Source organism: Bombina bombina, chromosome 6 (genome assembly GCF_027579735.1).
Source record: "Bombina bombina isolate aBomBom1 chromosome 6, aBomBom1.pri, whole genome shotgun sequence".
In the NCBI taxonomy this organism is placed as follows: domain Eukaryota; kingdom Metazoa; phylum Chordata; class Amphibia; order Anura; family Bombinatoridae; genus Bombina; species Bombina bombina.
Genome location: NC_069504.1, coordinates 88,814,791 through 88,834,790, shown reverse-complemented (window position 1 = coordinate 88,834,790; position 20,000 = coordinate 88,814,791). Strand labels below are relative to the sequence as shown.

General features: G+C 33.8%; 1 protein-coding gene across 2 annotated transcripts in view; it reads right to left on the bottom strand.

Annotated features, from left to right (window-relative positions):
* The window catches only part of SEMA3A (semaphorin 3A), a 308,514-nt gene that overhangs the window by 231,453 nt on the left and 57,061 nt on the right, over positions 1–20,000 (bottom strand). The window lies entirely within an intron of this gene.

Here is a 20,000-nt window from a genome sequence, read left to right as displayed (position 1 = left end):
GCTCTTTTCTGAATGTTTGAAATCAGAATAGAATATGGCTACTGAGAAAATTTTGAGGTAAAATAAGTTTATGTGATCATTTCTTATCAGCTTTTTACAGATATGAGACATTACTTTCAAGTGACAGCATATGGGTAATATGGTTCTCTTGCACCTTGGAGGGTCCTGTTAAACCTCTGTGTTTAACCCTATTTTAAAATTTAAAGACATAGGCCTAGTTTTAATTGCTGTTGTATATTGTGTAAACTAGTGGTAACTGTATCTCCATTAAAATCTATAGAAATGTTTTATGTTACAATAGCAATAGAAACCAGGGCATTGTTAAGAAGATCTGTAATGCTAATATAACACGCTGTGACAAATTGTATCACAATGTCTCCTTAAATAAAAATATTTCACTCAATTGCAAGTTAAATGGTGATGGAAATGTTATAAGGCAGTTTTTGCAAGTTAGTGCATACTGAAGAAAAGATAAAATACAGTTAATACAGTCTAAGGGTAAGGAGAGAAAAAAATACGGAAGGTAGCTCAGATTGAAAGCCTGTCAATTATTCCAGTGCCGCAGCAGGTGTTTAAAGAATGAGTGGAAAATCAGCAGCAAATGGCTTGCAACCCTTTAGTGCCCTTCAGCTGCAGACAAATATTGTCACCTTTGCAAGACTTAGAGAGTGCTATTAAAGGATGCAGGGAATAAAGTGTGAGATTATCTCAGTCTAATCACACAGTTAGTATGGAATTAGCTGTTGATAAACAGCTGTGTGAGAGTTGGCTTTTTACTGTTTTGACAACTGTTCTGATTATCAAGTGCAGAATTTAAGCAGATCTAAGGCCAGTCCTAGATAAAATGGCTCTCCTAAAAAGGATGGATGTTTGTGGTTCCACTCTGATTGTGGTGCACGGGGGCATATATTTGTGCATAAAAAATTAACAGTGAGATCATCTCAGTCACCAACCAACAAGACGGACAATCACGGCAATGCGAGTGTGAATTTGAAACAAACATTCTCAGAAAGCATTGGCCTCACCCCATTGTTAAGGTCATGATATTATTTTCTTAATTTTGCTGCAGATCCCGATAGCTCTACGAGATATAACTTATTAAATACATATACATATGTAAATATGTGCCATCTCCACTGCAGACGGACTATACAACAATGATGAATAGAGCTTTAATGAATCTAGACCATGTATACAAATACAATATTTAATCTGTGGCTATTGCAAAGGGTTTTTAAAATGTTCATGATAATAGAATTATAACAAATAGTTTTGCAATCCTTACAAATAGGTCAAAGGGGATTGCAAAATGGTCTTGAAAACCTGTTGAACAGTATTGAGAATTTTTAAAAAGTACTGAGTACTGAGAACAGATTGTAATCTCAGAGAACCTTTTTGTCTCCATGTTAATTTAAAGGGACAGACTAGTCAAAATAAACCTTTCATGATTCAGTTAGTGCATGCAATTTTAAATAACTTTCCAATTTAATCATCAAATTTGCTTTGTTCTTTTGGTTTTCTTTGTTGACAGCTAAACCTGGGTAGGCTCATATGCTAATTTCTTAACCCTTGAAGGCCGCATCTTATCTCCGTACATTTTGATAGTTTTCACAGCTAGACAGCGCTAGTTCACGTGTGCTATATAGATAATATTGTGCTCACTATCGTGGAGTTATTTATGAGTCATCACTGATTGGCTAAAATGCATTATCTGTCAAAAGAACTGAAAAAAGGGTGCAGTCTGCAGAGGCTTAAATACAAGGTAAAAAGTATATTAATATAACAGTGTTGGTTATGCAAAACTTGGGAATGGGTAATAAAGGGATTATCTATCTTTTTAAACAATAACAATTCTGGAGTAGACTGTCCCTTTAAAGGATTTTTTGGCAAGCCAAAAGCATGTTCTTGGCTACGAGAAACAGCCAAAAAATTCTGTGGCCGTGATCGAGGTGAACCAAAAAGTGCCCTTTTTGCCTAAAAATCTACCAAAACACACATTGGCCAATAGATTGTATATGATCCCTCTGTAAGGCAATTACTTTAATATTTTCATATTCTACACAATCAATGTTTGCACAGTTGATGAAATTTTATTGCCTGTTTATGTCTATCCCTTATCTGACCCTCAGTAAGAGAGATTAGATAAGTCGAAACCTAGGTTTCAACATGACAGAGTCCATTACTTTATAAAAATTGAAATTAAATGATAGAAAATACATATTTACAGTTATTTCTTCAATATTTAAACACTAAAATAATTGTTTAAACATCTGCATATTGTTCACAATTTTTACTTTAAATACATAATTTTCTTTAGCATTTATTTTCTTTTTAACCATTTGACTGCAGTGAGCTGTAGACCTCACTGGTAGAGGTTAAATCAGCAATCATGGCTCCTAATAAGTAAAAAAAAAAACTATCTACAAATGTGTATTACAGTGTATTGATAGACAGACAGATAGATATATACATAGATTATAGATAGATGGATAGAGATAGATACATAGATTATAGATGATAGATAGATGATAGATAGTTAAATAAAAATAACACTTTCAAATTCTGCACAACCAGATAGCTCTCCTTTTATAGGGTATGTATTGCTACTATATATTGCTTTATTTGTCTGGCAGCTATTTCAACATGCTAGACAGTTTTTTTCAATCTGTTCTGAGTCTGATACAAGCCAGAGATCATTTGAAGGCTTCCGATCACTAGACACCACCAACCATTCTCAAACAAATACAAATTATCTTCCCTCAAAACATTTGCATGCTTATTTAAGATATAAAAGCCTGTTGGGACCAATAATTTAATTCCCTATTATAACATCTAATAAGTATCCGTTCTGTTTCTATAACCATATTGAGAGAAAATCTAACAACAGGTCTGTGTATGTGGCTTCTTCCAATTACTACAGTTAAGCAACATAAAAGGAACAGTCTAGTCAAAAATAAACTTTCTTGATTCAGATAGGGTGTGTAATTTTAAACAACTTTCCAAGTTACTTTTATCATCATTTTTGCTTTGTTCTCTAGGTATTCTTAGTTGAAAGCTAAACCTAGGTAGGCTCATATGCTAATTTATTAGCCCTTGAAGGCCGTCTCTTATCTGAATGCATTTTTACAGTTTTTCACAGCTAGAGAGGGTTAGTTTATGTGTGCCATATAGATAACATTGTGCTCATGCCCGTGGAGTTACCTAGGAGTCAGCACTGATTGGCTAAAATGCAAGTCTGTCAAAAGAACTGAAATAAGGGGGCAGTCTGCAGAGTCTTAGATACAAGGCAATCATAGAGGTAGAAAGTGTATTAATATAACTGTGTTGGTTATGCAAAACTGGGGAATGGGTAATATCTATCTTTTTAAACAATAAAAATTCTGGGGTTGTCTGTCCCCTAATAAATGATTAAAAAAAGAGGCTGTTAAATAGTATATAAAATATATTTTGATAATAGTTTACAACTATGAAACAATTTTTACAAAGCAGCATTGAACAGGGATTCGGAATGGGCACATTGTAAAAGGAAAATGTTGTAACCTAGCAGAGAATTTTATTAGTGCATTATTGCATGTATATACTATATATATACTATACATGCAACAATGTGTTTAACCCTTGCGTAGGGTTAAAAAGGCTAAAAATTGCAGGCTATATCCGAACCATAAATAGTTAATTTTTACTACCTTGTTTATTTTTTAAAAGGCTGATTATACATTTTTTTTATACTAAGATGGGCACTGTGTGCACCTTCTGACATTTTACTGTAAAATTGGTTTCCCTTTAATGCTTTTCCACTGGTTTATTTTTAAATACTAAATAGTTGCTTTTGCTCATTGAAAACCCATCCCACTAATATGGGTTGAGCTTGCAGAATCAGCAGACCTCCTTATCTTATATTTTTCTCTATACTTGCATGTCTTCTTACCTTATCTTTTTGTCTACTTTCAAAAGCTGATGCTTTTTTGATGCAATAGCTGATGAGAAGTAACATATTAGTACCAGTCTTTCCCACCCCCACTGGACCGCCGATGATTCTTGTTTACACAGTTTTTCTTTAGAGGATACAAAAGTATGCATATTTTCAGAATGGATGGTGTTTTTAGCAAGCAAAAGAAACTATTTAAAATGACAAAATAAAGGTAAAGGAGCTACCTTTAATACACAAGTAAAATGGATCATTGGAAACACAATAAAGGGAATAACATTTTACAGTACACTGTTTTAGCAACATGTTCTCTAACTTCTCTATAATACAAAACCTTTACACTTTCTAAATTCTAGGATCAGGTTCTTTAAACTTTCTAAATCCTAGGAACAGATTCTCTACACTTTCTAAATTCTAGGAACAGGTTTCTTTACACTCTCTAAATTCTAGGAACAGGTTTCTTTACACTCTCTAAATTCTAGGAACAGGTTCTTTACACTCTCTAAATTCTAGGAACAGGTTTCTTTACACTCTCTAAATTCTAGGAACAGGTTCTTTACACTTTCTAAATTCTAGGAACAGATTTCTTTACACTTTCTACATTCTAGGAACAGGATCTTAAGAACTGGTTAGTACAGGCTGATTCCCACCTTAATTTCTTTTAAAAGTATTTTATTATTATTATTATTATTATTATTAAATAGATGCACATGTAGAATTGAAAAATACAATTATATAATGTTTGTATATATTTTAATATGTCTTTCTAAGTTATCTGTGGGCAAGTGATATAATAATCCTGGTAACACCGTCTTTAAACAAAGCCGGAATGCATCAACATGCATCATAACAAGTTAGTTTTGGTTGATTGTAACGTCAGCAGTCAAAACTACAAACAGCTTTGTATTTTAAAAAATTACAAAATGTACTTAAATTGTGCCAAATTATTTTGCAAACCAGTTATTTATGTCATCTTGTAAATCTACAGCTGTAGATATGGTATTAAATGATCAGTCTTAACTATAATGCGCTCATGTTGATTTTTCTGAAGCTGGCAAAAAAAATATATGGTGTGCAGTTAATTGCCGAATGTACTTTTTATTTTTCTTCATATAAAAAGGCATTAACTGAATTTCTTAGTTTCTTAAAACTTCAAATAGTATAATAAACTCCATGAAGTCACATTACTTTGAAATTATATCATATTTAAACATCTATTAGCAGAACTTAAAAGGCTGGTTTTGCTTAAGAGTAATATGAAATAGTTCTGAGTCCAACTATTCTTCATAACTAAAGAACGCAACAGTGACTCCAAAAGTCTGATATCTATTAAAAACAATACATGATTGAAACTGACAACAAACAAGTGCACAATAAAAAAAAAAACATAGTCCTAAGTTGTTGAACATTTAAGCTTGAGGGCTGGAGATGATAAAAAGTTTTGAAGTATTTGTACCCTTATATTTTAAAGTATCGGTTTCCTTTATATAGTATTGGTTCCTTTACATTTTAAAGTATTAGTTCCCTTACTTTTTAAGAGAGAAACACAAAAAGCCTGACTGGAGTCTGCCAAAATGCATGTTGATAAACCACAGTCCTTAATGGAGAATGTCCTTTGGACAGACAAAACAAAAGTAGATCTTTTTGGCAAATTACAACAACTCCATGTTTACAGAAGAGAAAAAAAGAAGCTTAAAGAAAAGAAGACCATACCGACCACGAAACACGGAAGAGGCTCAGTGATGTTTTGGGGTTGCTTTGCTGCCTGTGGCACTAGGTGTCTAGAATCTGTGCAGGGAACAATGAAATCAGAAGACTATCAAGGCATTCTGGAGAGAAACAAACTGTCCAGTGTCAGAAAACTTTGTTTCAGTCGCAGGTCATGGGTCCTCCAGCAGGAGAATGACCCAAAACAGACCTCAAAAGCACCAAAGAATGGATGAGAAAAAAGTTCTGAAGAGGCCTTCTGTGAGTCTAGATCTGAATCCCATCAAACATCTGTGGAACGAGCTGAAACTCACAGTTGAAAAAGGCATCTATCAAACACGAGAGAACTGGAGCAGTTTGCTCAAGAAATCCCAGTCAAAAAGTGTAGAAATCTTATTCAGAGCAACAGAAAGCGCTTGATAACAGTTATTGGGGTAGATTTATTAATAGTCAAGCACACATGATTCGTTGTACCGAATCATGTCCACTCAACCTCGCTAAATGCCGACCATACACTGTCTGCATTTATCATTGCACAAGCATTACTAGTGAAATGCTTGGGAAATGCTGCCTCTGCTCACCGGTGACCAATCAGCCGTCAGCAGGGCGTGTCAATCTTCCCGATTGTATCGGATCGGATGATTTCAGTCAGCCACCTAAAAGGTGGCAGAGAAGTTAAGGAGTAGCGTTCTTATGACCGCTGCTTCTTAACTTCCATTTCAGGTGAGCCTGAAACGATGGGCGTAGAATGCAACATCAACTGTTTCATAAATGTACCCCATTGTCTCCAAAAGTCTGTGCTGCCAAATGTTAGATCAAGACTAGAGTAACAATATTTGTATCTGTGCCATTCTCATTTGTTTCCTATTTAGAGTAATGTGTGAAGTGAAGTTTCTGTTCAAATACATTTGAAATAAAGAATGGTGAATACCAAATACTTGTTTTCAATTCTTACTTAGTTCAGTGCATTTTACTAAAAAATAGAAAGGGTACCAATACTTTCTGCCACATCTATCTTTGAAGTACCTGAATCATTGACTGATTCCCCTATGTTCACCTGGCAGGGACTGTACAATATTCTTTCTTTTAATGTGCTCCTAATTATCACCTGGAGTGCAATAAATTGTTTACAAATAGCTCATTAACATTTATTTTGTAAATGAGTTAAACACAAAGTTGAATTCACCTGCAGAGCAGCACTGCAATTCTGGGGCCTAGCTGTACACATCTAAAGTGCCAATTAAATGAGGCATATGTGTTTAGCCACCAAATACCATGCAGCTCCCAGTAGTGCACCGCTGCGCCTGAGCTTATCAACAAAAGAAGAAAGTAAATTTGATCATAAAAGTAAATTGAAAGACTTTTAAAATTGCATGCTCTATCTGAAACATAAAAGTTCAATTTGGACTTTCATGTCCCTTTAAAATCTGTTTTGTCGTCACCGTGAAGGATAACTATGGACAAGCCATACGTACCTGTAAAACCATAGATACTGTGTGTAACAAGCAGAAACATTAAAAACATTCATTATAAGCAGTAATACAGTCAGCTTTTTTCTCTTTTTGTGTGTGTACTGGGGCTCATCCCACATGCCTTCTGTGAAATCTTGTTAGGTTTGATATTGACAACTGTTATACACAGAGGCATCCCCAGGAACCATATATGGGGGACATTTTGTCAAACGTTGGCAGAACCATAAATAATTGTAAATGCCAAAGACCTATTAATGAAATATTCAGAGGGATGATCACAGGGGTGCACAAACAGGGCCAGACTTAAGCAGGGGGGTTGGGGATAATGCCCTCATGCCCCATCCCACAGAGGTGCCAATGGTTATACACACTCAATACAATTCCATATTAATTATAAAAAGCAGATCTAGTATTTCACCTGTTTAAGGGTAAAGCGAATAGTTTATTTGCATGTAACACAGATATTGTTTATAACCAAACATGTATAATATAATAGGATGCAAACATATGTATACAAACAAAATTAGTGGTAAAACATTCACCATTATTCTAAATTTGTGGTATTAATATTATGATTATGTGTTCTAATTTATATAGAATTATATTTTTGCAATATATGCAATTTCAAAATAAAAAAAGATTCTATAAAGAAACATAAATAAACCAACAAGTCATTTTTAGAGGGGAATAAAAACTCCCTACATCTCTCTTCTTCTATATACTAAAGAACAGCAAATGATCTAATCCAGAAGGAATTGATTAACACTGGCAATTTGTTTCTGCCTGCTAATGTTTATATAGGTGTTTTGTGCTGTAATTTTTAGCTGACTCCTCTAGCGTGTTTGGTAACGAGACTAATATAACCGCAAACAAAGATGACATAAAGTATGTCAGACTCCACTGCTGCGTCAATTAACTAGGCCTTCTGGCACAGAATGTTTGATGTTTATTTATTAAAATACCAATTAATGGTTTCCAACAGTAGGAATTCCCCTAATTTGTACAATATGCCCAAAAGCTTATTTTGTATTTAAATAAATGCTTAGACTTCCTGGTGTAGAATTTGTTAATTCAAATAAACTATGGGGGTTTCCTTTCTGCCACCACAAAAAATATATATTCTAAAATATAATATATAATTCTCTCACTTTGGATTCTTTTAAACATGGACATTTAAACTACACACGTTTGATTTATTTAACCGGGTTTTTACAAGTTATTATAATAGGGGAGTATCTTTCCTTTAAAGAAAAATGTTGTTCTTTAATACATAAAATATAATAATTTAAATTGGTAATAAGATAAATGTTTTCAAAATCAATTACAATCATGATTTTCTTGTTTTTCTACGTAAGAAATATTTTGTCATCTTTATTCTTTTAAACTACATATTTGCATACGTTTTGCAATTCCATTTGAATTGGCTTTTTGAATAGCTCTGTTTTGTGTGGCTGAATTTACATTGAAGAATCTTTTTAAAAGGACTGATTTCTATTAAAAAATATTATTTCTAAGTTTTGTAATAGGATAATGTCTATTGAACATAAAACGGATCAAAGACTCCAAGCAGAAATAGTTCCATTTGTATCAAAGATGTTATCAGAGCTTGTCTATTGCAACACTGGTGCCAGTTTTCCCTATTACATACCTATTTAACACAACTTTTAATGTGAGCAAACTCAATGGGCTAATAGTAACAGTAGAACATAGCTTAAAGGGCCATTATTGTGATAAAATAGCATGCTCTAATTTGTTTGAGCATGTCATTTTAACACTATTGACACCACAACTCTATGGGGCCTATTTATTCATGTGCGAGCGAACATGATACGATGTAGCGTATCATGTCCGCCGCACATTCTGTGCTTGTGCAATGCCGCCCCCTGCAGATTCGTGGTCAAACTGACGCTAGGGGGTGTCAATCAGCCCGATCGTATAGGATCGGGCGGATTGATGTCCGCGGCCTCAGAGCAGGCAGACAAGTTATGGAGCAGCGGCCTTTAGAACGCTGCTTCATAACTTCTGCTGTTTCTGGCAAGCCTGAAGGCTCGCGCGGAAACAGGGGCATTAAAGGGACAGTCAAGTCCAAAAAAAACTTTCATTTTTCAAATAGGGCATGTAATTTTAAACAACTTTCCAATTTACTTTTATCAACAATTTTGCTTTGTTCTCTTGGTATTCTAGTTGAAAGCAAACCTAGGAAGGCACATATGATAATTTCTAAGCCCTTGAAGGCCGCCTCTATTTTATTTACTTTTCACAGCAGGGGAGAGCAAGCTCATGTAGGCCATATAGATAGCATTGGGATCACGCCCGTGGCTAGTGGCAGACACTGCACTAATTGGCTACAATGCAAGTCAATAGATAATAACTAAAAGTCATGTGATTAGGGGCGGTCAGAAGATGCTTAGATACAATTTAGTCACAGATGTTAAGTGTATTAATATAACAGTGTTGGTTTTGCAAAACTGGGGAATGGGTAATAAAGGGATTATCTATCTTTTTAAACAACAAAAATTCTGGTGTTGACTGTCCCTTTAAGCTCCATTTGGAGCTTGATAATTCGTCCCCTATATGTTTATCTTCCACAAAAGAGGTCAAACACATAGGTAAAGTAGTGTTCATTACATGCAGAGCATTGCAGGTCCTGAACAGAAACTACACCCAATCAGCAGAAACAGTCGCACAGATTGGCCCTTTAACAAATTTTGAGAGAAAGAGTCAAGTTTCCTAAAATTCTAATTCTAGTTCCAAATGTTTTTGATTTCTCAATACAAAATACATTTATTAATCCCAATTTCAAACAATATACAGCTAGCTCCTAAGTGTCACAGAATGTTGTCATTCACTGTAATAGAAAGCAATCTAAGTTGTCATTCACTGTAATAGAAAGCAATCTACTCAGACTGGAAGTTGTCAGTATGTTGCTAGGTATGTTAATTTATTGTATTATTGGGGTTTATGTTCATATACCTGTAACAGTTGTATCTATTTTCTAAGCATAATTTCATCTAACAAATGTTACACGCATTTAACTAAAACTATTAAAAGTATAAAAACTAATTTTTAACTAATTATTTTAAGAAACTAAAGTTGGCAAGTTATTTAGAATTTAAATAATAAAAACAAGAGACTTAAAGGGACACTGAACCTAATTTTTTTCTTTTGTGATTCAGATAGAGCATGCAATTTTAAGCAACTTTCTAATTTACTCCTATGATCAATTTTTCTTTGTTCTCTTGCTATCTTTATTTGAAAAAGGCATCTAAGCTTTTTTTCTTGGTTCAGACCTCTGGACAGCACTTTTTTTATTGGTGGATGAATTTATCCACCAATCAGCAAGGACAACCCAGGTTGTTCACCAAAAATGGGACGGCATCTAAACTTACATTCTTGCATTTCAAATAAAGATACCAAGAGAATAAAGAAAATTTTATTATATTAGTAAATTAGAAAGTTGCTTAAAATGTCATGCTCTATCTGAATCACAAAAGAAAAAAATTGGGTTCAGTGTCCCTTTAACTAATTTGATAAGGTAAAATTAAACTTGATAGCTAGAGAGATAGAAAGATAGATACAGACAGACAGACAGACAGATAGATAGATAGATAGATAGATAGATAGATAGATAATGAATAATAATGATAAATGGTTAATAATATTGGTTGACACTGAATGTAAGTTCATTTTCTATTTTAATCTATTATTTCTACTTACATTTTATAGTCAGTACTTTTTTGGTTTAAATTAGTTTATGATATGTTAATAACCAAAATATTAATTTGAGTCATTTCCTGTTGATCATGCCAACACATATTGTCTGAAAAATATCCATAAAGCTATCAAAGGATTTTCACCCAGAGCACTGGCCTCTCATTCACCTAAAAAAATGCCAAATACCAACTCAGATTTCCATTGCCAGTTTGCCATGTGACATTAGCCAACAACAGATCGACCTTCAATTTTCCACAGCACCTGTTCTGCACATAACTATTAGTAAAATCCCCAATATGGCAACAGGGTAACATAGACATCAATACATCTCAATATAAAAATATCAATATATTTTAAAAAAATGAATAAATAATACAACTTATGCAAATGAAACCCATAATGCAGGATATAATTCCTAAAAAGAATCTATGAATACAATCACCAGGTAAAATGATGACACACATATACATATATTGTCAGACTATACAGTCACTCCCCTCCGTTAACTGTTACAAGTCACAGGAGCAGCACTGCCCTACTGGGAACTAAATGGTGATTGGTGACTACACACATATGCCTTTTATAACTGACTAACCATATGAGTTCAGCTAGCTCCATATAGTGCACTGCTGCTCTGACCCTGACTTTAACTATGTATATAACCCTTTCCAGCAGTTAAATAAGGTCCAACATGTGCAATAAAAAAAAATCAGTTTAATTTAACTACCAAGTTTAATTCATAATTCATTCCGTGAAAATAATGAGGTAGACTCAGGAGTGTGCACGTTTTAAGCACAAAATTGTTGACATTGCTATAAACACTATAGTACTCAAAACACATGCAGGTTCCTAAGCATACTTAAGTAGAGTAAAAGATTTTTTTTATTTTTTTTTTATGGAAATCATCTGCCTGATCAATTTTGACTCCCACAATCATTTAAAGGGAAAGTAAACACCTTGTGATGTTATTATAAAAATTTAAGTATACTTAGTAAAACAACTTTTCAATATATTTTCATTATTTATTTGCTCCTTTTACATGTGATTTAGCTCTGAAAATTGTGGCTTTTCTAATTTTCAGAACTGAAAATTGCACACTGAAGACTCCACACGGCTAACCCTGCTACATATACATTCCCTAATTGTCTTTTAACAGATAACAACTGCAAAGAAATGCACCATGTGGAGTTTTCCAAAAAATGCAACGCCTATGGAACACAATTATTTTTCTGGCTAATAAAAGTGTTTGTAAAAGTAAAAATATTATCAAAATGACATTTTTTGGGGCTTATAAGAGTTCTAATTTAGACAATATTCACTTGATTAATACAGCAATACTCTGTGGCAGAAATGTGATTCTCAAAGATTGGAAATCTTTTAAGGCCTTCAGTATTGTGGAATTTGTTGGCAAAATGTTCTCACATCTTGTAGTGAAACTAAATAATACCTGTATCACCTCTGAGAACAATATAAAATCATTCTTTACTAAATGGTCTGCACAATATGCAATTGCAATTGATTTCCCCTTTTTAAAAAAATGAATATTTGAGCATAACAATCCAAAAATGTATCATACATTTTTTTTGAGTCTGGGGAGAGAGATCTTGTGATTTTTCTTTTTTTTTAGAATCATGCAGTAGCAGAAGTTGTGGAGGTATTATGTTTAATGCATTACGTTTACAGTTTAAATAGTTCTGAGCTATGTAATAATTAATCATTTGTTGCTAATATTTTGATTTGTAACAGGTGATTTGTTATGTTTTTATGTTTATTTACTTGTTATGGCATTTTTTCGATGATGTTGGTAAACTACTACGTTTTCATAAAGGTGGATTATGTATTATGTTGAAATTTGAAAATGCTTTAAAAAGATTTAAAAAAAAAACAACAACAATAGACCATATAATAACTAAGCCTCTTTGTAATACTGTATATCTTCTCTAGAAATTGTTGATTGTCTATACTAGATATATAGTCACCATTTTGCTATCTCTGCAGCCAGCACAAACCTCAGTCCTATCATTCATTAAATAAAAGTAGTATTTGAGTATCTCTCTAATTAGCTTATGCCTAAATATGTCTCTGGTCTTTTTGTTGAATAATTTGTTACTATCAATACTTCTCATTATACCACTTCCTCTACAATCCCCTTTGTATCATGAGCTAATCGTCCATATGTTATATGTTTTGCATTTCCCCCATGTGTATCTAATGAAGACCTTGAAGCACAAGAAAGACTTCAATTTCAAATTCATTTGTACATTAAAAGGTGGTCAGTTCCACCTGCCAGATTCTATATATTTTGATTTAAATCTACTCACCCCATGCCTTATTTCACAGAGAAACACAGATTACAGCATTCTGTATTTAAAAAAGCTACAGAGGGGGTTTAAAGGGGCATAAAGGTTAAAAGTATGCTGGTACCGTGTTGCAAAAAAAATAAATAAATAAATAGAAATAAATAAATAGAAAATGAAAAAAGGTTGCTTTAGCAATTTTTTTCTTTAAAGGGACAGTCAACACCAGAATTTTTGTTGTTTAAAAAATAAAAAAAAAGATAATCCCTTTATTACCCATTCCTCAGTTTTGCATATCCATAGAAATACACCTTTTACCTCTGTGATTACCTTGTATCTAAAACTCTGCAAACTGCCCCCTTATTTCAGTTCTTTTGATAGACTTGCATTTTAGACAATCAGTGCTCACTCCAGGGTAACTTCACGTGCATGAGCTCAATGTTATCTATATGAAACACATGAACTAATGCCCTCTAGTGGTCAAAATGCATTCAGATTAGAGGCAGTTATCCAGGTCTAAGAAATTAGCATATGACATTACCTCCTAGAATTATCTTTCAACTAAGAATACCAAGAGAACAAAGCAAAATTGGTTATAAAAAGTAAATTGGAAAGTTGTTTAAAATTACATTCCCTATTTAAATCATGAAAGTTTTTTTTGGTCTTGACTGCCCCTTTAACATCAAGACAGGACTTAGATCATGAGCTACAAGCCAAACTCAGTGCATGAAGCTCACCTACTAACAACTAGCTTCACTGTAAACTCTGTGGTGCCAATCTAGTTGATGATGAAAATTAGCATAAAAGCCTACCTAGGTTTAGCATTCAACAAAGAATACCAAGAGAACAAAACAAATGTGATGATAAAAGTAAATTTTAAAGTTTAAAATTGCATGTGTTATCTGAATATTATATGAATTTAATTTTGAATAGACTGTCCCTTTAAAATTACATAGTTTAATAAGACATTAAAATTGTCATGACACTAAATAAAATGCTAGATTGAATGATTTATTCAAACCAAAAATTTACCTTAGAATGATATGCAGATGTATTTTAAAAAATAAATAATAAAAATGAATCAATGGACACCCTTATGCTGTATTATTCCCTGTTGCGGCCAATTAAGGACAGTTATAGTCACTAGAGTGCACAAACAATAGCTATGTTGAACAAAGCAATGTCTAGGGTCTGAAGTTCAAATTTAAACAAGAAATGTAAAACCCAAAAATTTCATAATTTATTAAAGGAATATTAAACCGAACAAATTTATTTTGTGATTCAGACCATACAGTTTTAAAAATGTTTTCTTTTTACTTCTATTATCAAATTTGCTTTGTTCACAGGGTATTTTTTGTTGAAGAGATACATAGGTAAGTGTCTGGAGCACTAGAGGGCAGGAAATAGTGCTGCAATCTAGGCCTCCATTACATATGCAGCGTCACCCGCAAAAGCCGGCGACGCCAGTTTTAAGTAATTTTGGTATTACATATACGGCGTAGTATACAAGTTACGTGTGTATATTTCACCCGTCGCTCGCAATTTTTACTCCCATAGGCTAACATGGGACCGCGTCGTAAATCGGTATCCAATATCCAGCGCAAGGCCTTACGTGCCGAAAATGGAGAAATCTTACTCCATTTTTACCTCGCCATAAAAGGCAGCCGTAGCAGGCCTTGCGCTGAGTATGGGAGCACCATAACTCCCGAAAATGCCTGCAAAAATAAACTAACACCTAACGCATGCGCAATGTCTATCTACCTGTCAACCGCAATCCCCCACCACAATAACTAATAAAGTCTATTAACACCTATATCCGCCATCAAACCCACACCGCAAGTAATAACTAAATTATTAACCCCTAAATCCGCCAACCCCAACATCGCAAACTACCTCTTAAAACGATTAACCCTTAATCCGCCATTAACCCACAACGCAATAAACCTATTCAAGTATTAACCCCTAAACCGCTATAGCCCACATAGCCTATTAAATGTATTAACCCCTAATCTGCCACCGCCAATGTCGCCGCCACTATAATAAAGTTATTAACCCCTAAACCTAAGTCTAACCCTAACACCCTCCCTAACTTAAATATTATTTAAATAAATCTAAATATAATTACTATTATTAACTAAATTATTCCTATTTAAAACTAAATACTTACCTGTAAAATAAACCCTAAGATAGCTACAATATAATTAATAATTACATTGTAGCTATTTTAGGATTCATTTATATTTTACAGGCAACTTTGTATATATTTTAACTAGGTACAATAGTTATTAAATAGTTATTAACTATTTAATAGCTACCTAGTTAAAATAAATACAAATATACCTGTAAAATAAATCCTAACCTAAGTTACAATTACACCTAACACTACACTATCATTAAATACATTAAATTAATTAACTATAATTACCTAAATTTAAATACAATTATATAAAATAAACTAAAGTACAAAAAAACAAAACACTAAATTACAGAAAATAAAAAAAAATTACAAGAAGTTTAAGCTAATTACACCTAATCTAAGCCCCCTAATAAAATAAAAAAGCCCCCGAAAATAATAAAATTCTATCAGTCAATTGGAATTACGGTAGGAAAAATCCTATTGGCTGATGCAATCAGCCAATAGGATTGAAGTTCAATCCTATTGGCTGATCCAATCAGCCAATAGGATTGAGCTCGCATTCTATTGGCTGTTCCAATCAGCCAATAGAATGCAAGCTCAATCCTATTGGCTGATTGCATCAGCCAATAGAATTTTTCCTACCTTAATTCCGATTGGCTGATAGAATCCTCCCATAGGATTCCGGATGGATGAAGATAGAAGATGCCGCCTGGATGAAGCCTTCTGCCCATCTGGAGGTCCTCTTCTGCCCGGATTGGATGAAGACTTCTGCCCCTCTGGAGGTCCACTTGTGCCCAGCTGGGTGAAGACGGCTCAAGGTAGGGTGATCTTCAAGGGGGTTAGTGTTAGGTTTTTTTAAGGGGGATTGGGTGGGTTTTAGAGTAGGGTTGGGTGTGTGGGTGGTTGGTTTTAATGTTGGGGTGGGTTGTATTTCTTTTTTTACAAGTAAAAGAGCTGATTACTTTGGGGCAATGCCCCGCAAAAAGCCCTTTTAAGGGCTATTTGTAATTTAGTGTAGGGTAGGGATTTTTATTATTTTGGGGGGCTTTTTTATTTTATTAGGGGGCTTAGATTAGGTGTAATTAGTTTAAACTTCTTGTAATTTTTTTTTCATTTTCTGTAATTTAGTGTTTTTTTGTACTTTAGTTTATTTTATTTAATTGTATTTAATTTTAGGTAACTGTAGTTAATTAATTTAATTTATTTGATGATAGTGTAGTGTTAGGTGTAATTGTAACTTAGGTTAGGATTTGTTTTACAGGTATATTTGTATTTATTTTAACTAGGTAGCTATTAAATAGTTAATAACTATTTAATAACTATTGTACCTAGTTAAAATAAATACAAAGTTGACTGTAAAATAAAAATAAATCCTAAATTAGCTACAATGTAATTATTAATTATATTGTAGCTATCTTAGGGTTTATTTTACAGGTAAGTATTTAGTTTTAAAGAGGAATAATTTAGTTAATAATAGTAATTACATTTAGATTTATTTAAATAATATTTAAGTTAGGGGGGGGTGTTAGGGTTAGATTTATGTTTAGGAGTTAATAACTTTATTATAGGGACGGCAACATTTTTGGAGGCAGCAGAATAGGGGTTAATAAATTTAATAGGCTCCGTGGGCTATGGCGGTTTAGGGGTTAATACTTGAATAGGTTTATTGTGTTGTGGGTTAATGGCGGATTAAGGGTTAATCGTTTTAAAAGGTAGTTTGCAATGTTGGGGTTGGCGGCTATAGGGGTTAATAGTTTAAATAGGCATATTGCGTTGTGGGGGGGTTTTCGGTCTAGGGGTTAATACATTTAATATTAGTAACGAGAGGGGGGATTGCGGATATAGGGGTTTTACATGTCGGGCTTATTTTTTATGAGGCGTGTTAGATTTTTACGGGAGATTTGTTATTTTATATACTTTTCTTAGGCGCCGGCAGTTTCTAAAGTGCCGTAAGTCACTAGCGACTCCAGAAATTTGTCTTTACGCTCATTTCTGGAGATCGCTAGTTTATCAGACTTACTGCACTTTAGGAACTGCCGGCGGGGTTTATGTAATACCCCGATGTGCGAGGTGAAATTACGGACGGCGCAGGTTCCCACGCTTGAGCTGAAACCTGCGCCGTATAGTTGATCGCGCCCCTAGTGATCTTGTATAACATTATTGCAAAAATGCAGCCATATAGTGCTCCAGACAAATGCACAGTCCTGAGATTTCTTTCTTAACAAAAGAGTTTTTTCTTAACTTTCTCTCCCCACCTGTCACTCAGTTACAATTCTACTTTCCTCCACAACACAAATTCACCTTTTCCTAAAATAAGCTTCCTAAACAATCTCTATTTCCTGCTATAGCATCTCTCTACTCTCAATTGTACCAGCTGCTTAAACAGGGGTTAAATATAACCTAGTTCTCTTTAAAGAGTTGTGGGTTTGTTGTTTGCCATTTTGTAATATATTTAGATTATAGTTTGTAGACAAAAAGGATCTTGCACATGGGCAAATTGCCTGCCCAGTATCAGATTTCAAGATTTATTAAATATTATATTGAAACAGAACCTACTTGTAGTTGTAAAACTATTCAAATAAACCAAATGAAATAGTGGAGTCGCGACTTACACCAGGGTTCGACAGATTTGTTCAAAATCTAGGAGCCAGTCCATAAATATATAAAAACTGATACATATATTTATATATATATATATATATATATATATATATATATATATATATATATATATATATACACACACACGTATACATTATAATATTAATAAGAAAAAATATTAAGCCAATAATTAAAATAATTAAAATAATTAAAATATTGTTATAGTTTATTGTAGAGAAGACAGAGAAAAGCTTGACTCCACTGTGGAAACTACTGTGGCAGAGTTAAAGTTTGTGTGATAGTAAGATCAATGATAACAGTGTTTTTGGAGCTATCAGGTAATCAGGAAATGAGACTGGATGGAGTTTCTGGGTCACATAGAAAGGGTGTGTAAACAAAACAAAGAAAATTGATCATCAGGGGGAAAAATTGACAGTAAAAATAAAATCTGTAGAGTAAATTGCAAATACAATGCAATACAAGTTCTAGTTGACAGAAGGTATGGAACCAGAAAAACCAAAACCACAAACAAGCAAATGCAATAAAGAGTTTAGGCAAAGTCAATAGTTAGGGTAGGCAGTAGAGTTATTATGTTTGACAGAACTTTAATCATCCTCTGGGATATTTTAAAGCACAGCACCAGCTATTGGTTGAACCATCCACAGAAACCGTGTGTAGCACAGCACCATCTATTGCTTGAAACATCCACAGGGATCGTGTGTAGCACAACACCATCTATTGGTTGAACCATTCACAGGGACCTTGTGTGGCACAGCACCCATCTATTGGTTCATAGTCACCAGTATGTTTGCATATATTTTGCATTTACTTTGCATGATGGGACATGATACAATGTTTTGAGCAGGTATATGTTGGCATATGTTCCCAAGACTCCCTCTCCCTTTAATCAATGTCATATTTCATGAATTTTTAGGTTGAGCGTGTCACCTCTAAGTGTAAAGTTCTTAGGGGCTACTCCCAGTTAAAATATAGATATACTATAAGGACCTGCTTTCTAGTCACCTGGTTCCCTGGTTGAGTTGGAGTGGCAGGTAAAGCCTGAGAGCTAAAACAGACTTTAAAGAGACAGCATTAAGAGCTGGCCTAAGAGGATCAAAATTATCTTTGTAAAGACGGTGATTCTGGAGCTGGCAGAGGGATCAATATCTTTCCAGGAGGTGGCATAGGCAAATATCAAAAAGCAAACCAAGGAAAGTAAGCCAAAGCAGGTAAAATGAACAGATAAAATCATGTAAATGTCATGAAGTCTTCCCTTGGCACATAACGCTGCACATAAGAGGATCAGCTGGCATAAATTAGGTTCATTGCTCATGGATGTAGGAACTATAGTTAAACAGAGAAATGATCACCTCCCTGAGGATGCAGCTAAGTTCCTTCATGCTGGTCGGGTAAAGCAGCAACACACAGTTACCAAATTAGTGGCTAGTCATTTTTACCTAATGTCAAATATATACACACGCATATAGAGACTGTTAAGTATAGACTATTACAAGTTTATCTCTAAGGTACAAAATCTGTACATTTAACATAAACACATCTGTGTGCAATATATATATACCTAATGTTTATGCTCATTTAGAATAAACTTGACTGTTTACAAGTACATTGTGGGTTTAAACAAAGCAGATACTATCATCAACTAAAATAATTTATTTGTTTATGGTGGCAACAGGTTCGTGTTCAAGATCTTTCAATTGTCATTCCCATCCATATCTTTAAAATAAGATTGATTTAAAGCAAAGCAACATGATCACAAATAAAGGATTATAGGGTTGCCAACACCACTGAGTAAACCCTAAATGATGATGCCTAATTATTTACCACTAATCACTGAGCTTTGATAGGGGGGTTTTAATCAAGATGAAACCACAACAAAGCTATGTAGATTTAGGACATATCAGAAAATGTAGAACAATATATGTAAAATTGAATAAATTAGAAATAAAGATACCACAAATAAAAAATCTGATCCATTGTGTTAGTATTTAAGAACAATTATATAAATTAACCTAGAAAGCAGCAGAAAGGGTAAACATTTTTTTTTTTATTTCAGGATAATTTTACTTTAGCTTATAGACTGAAAATAAAGAGTGTGTAATGAAAATGTAGCCAAACATTCTATT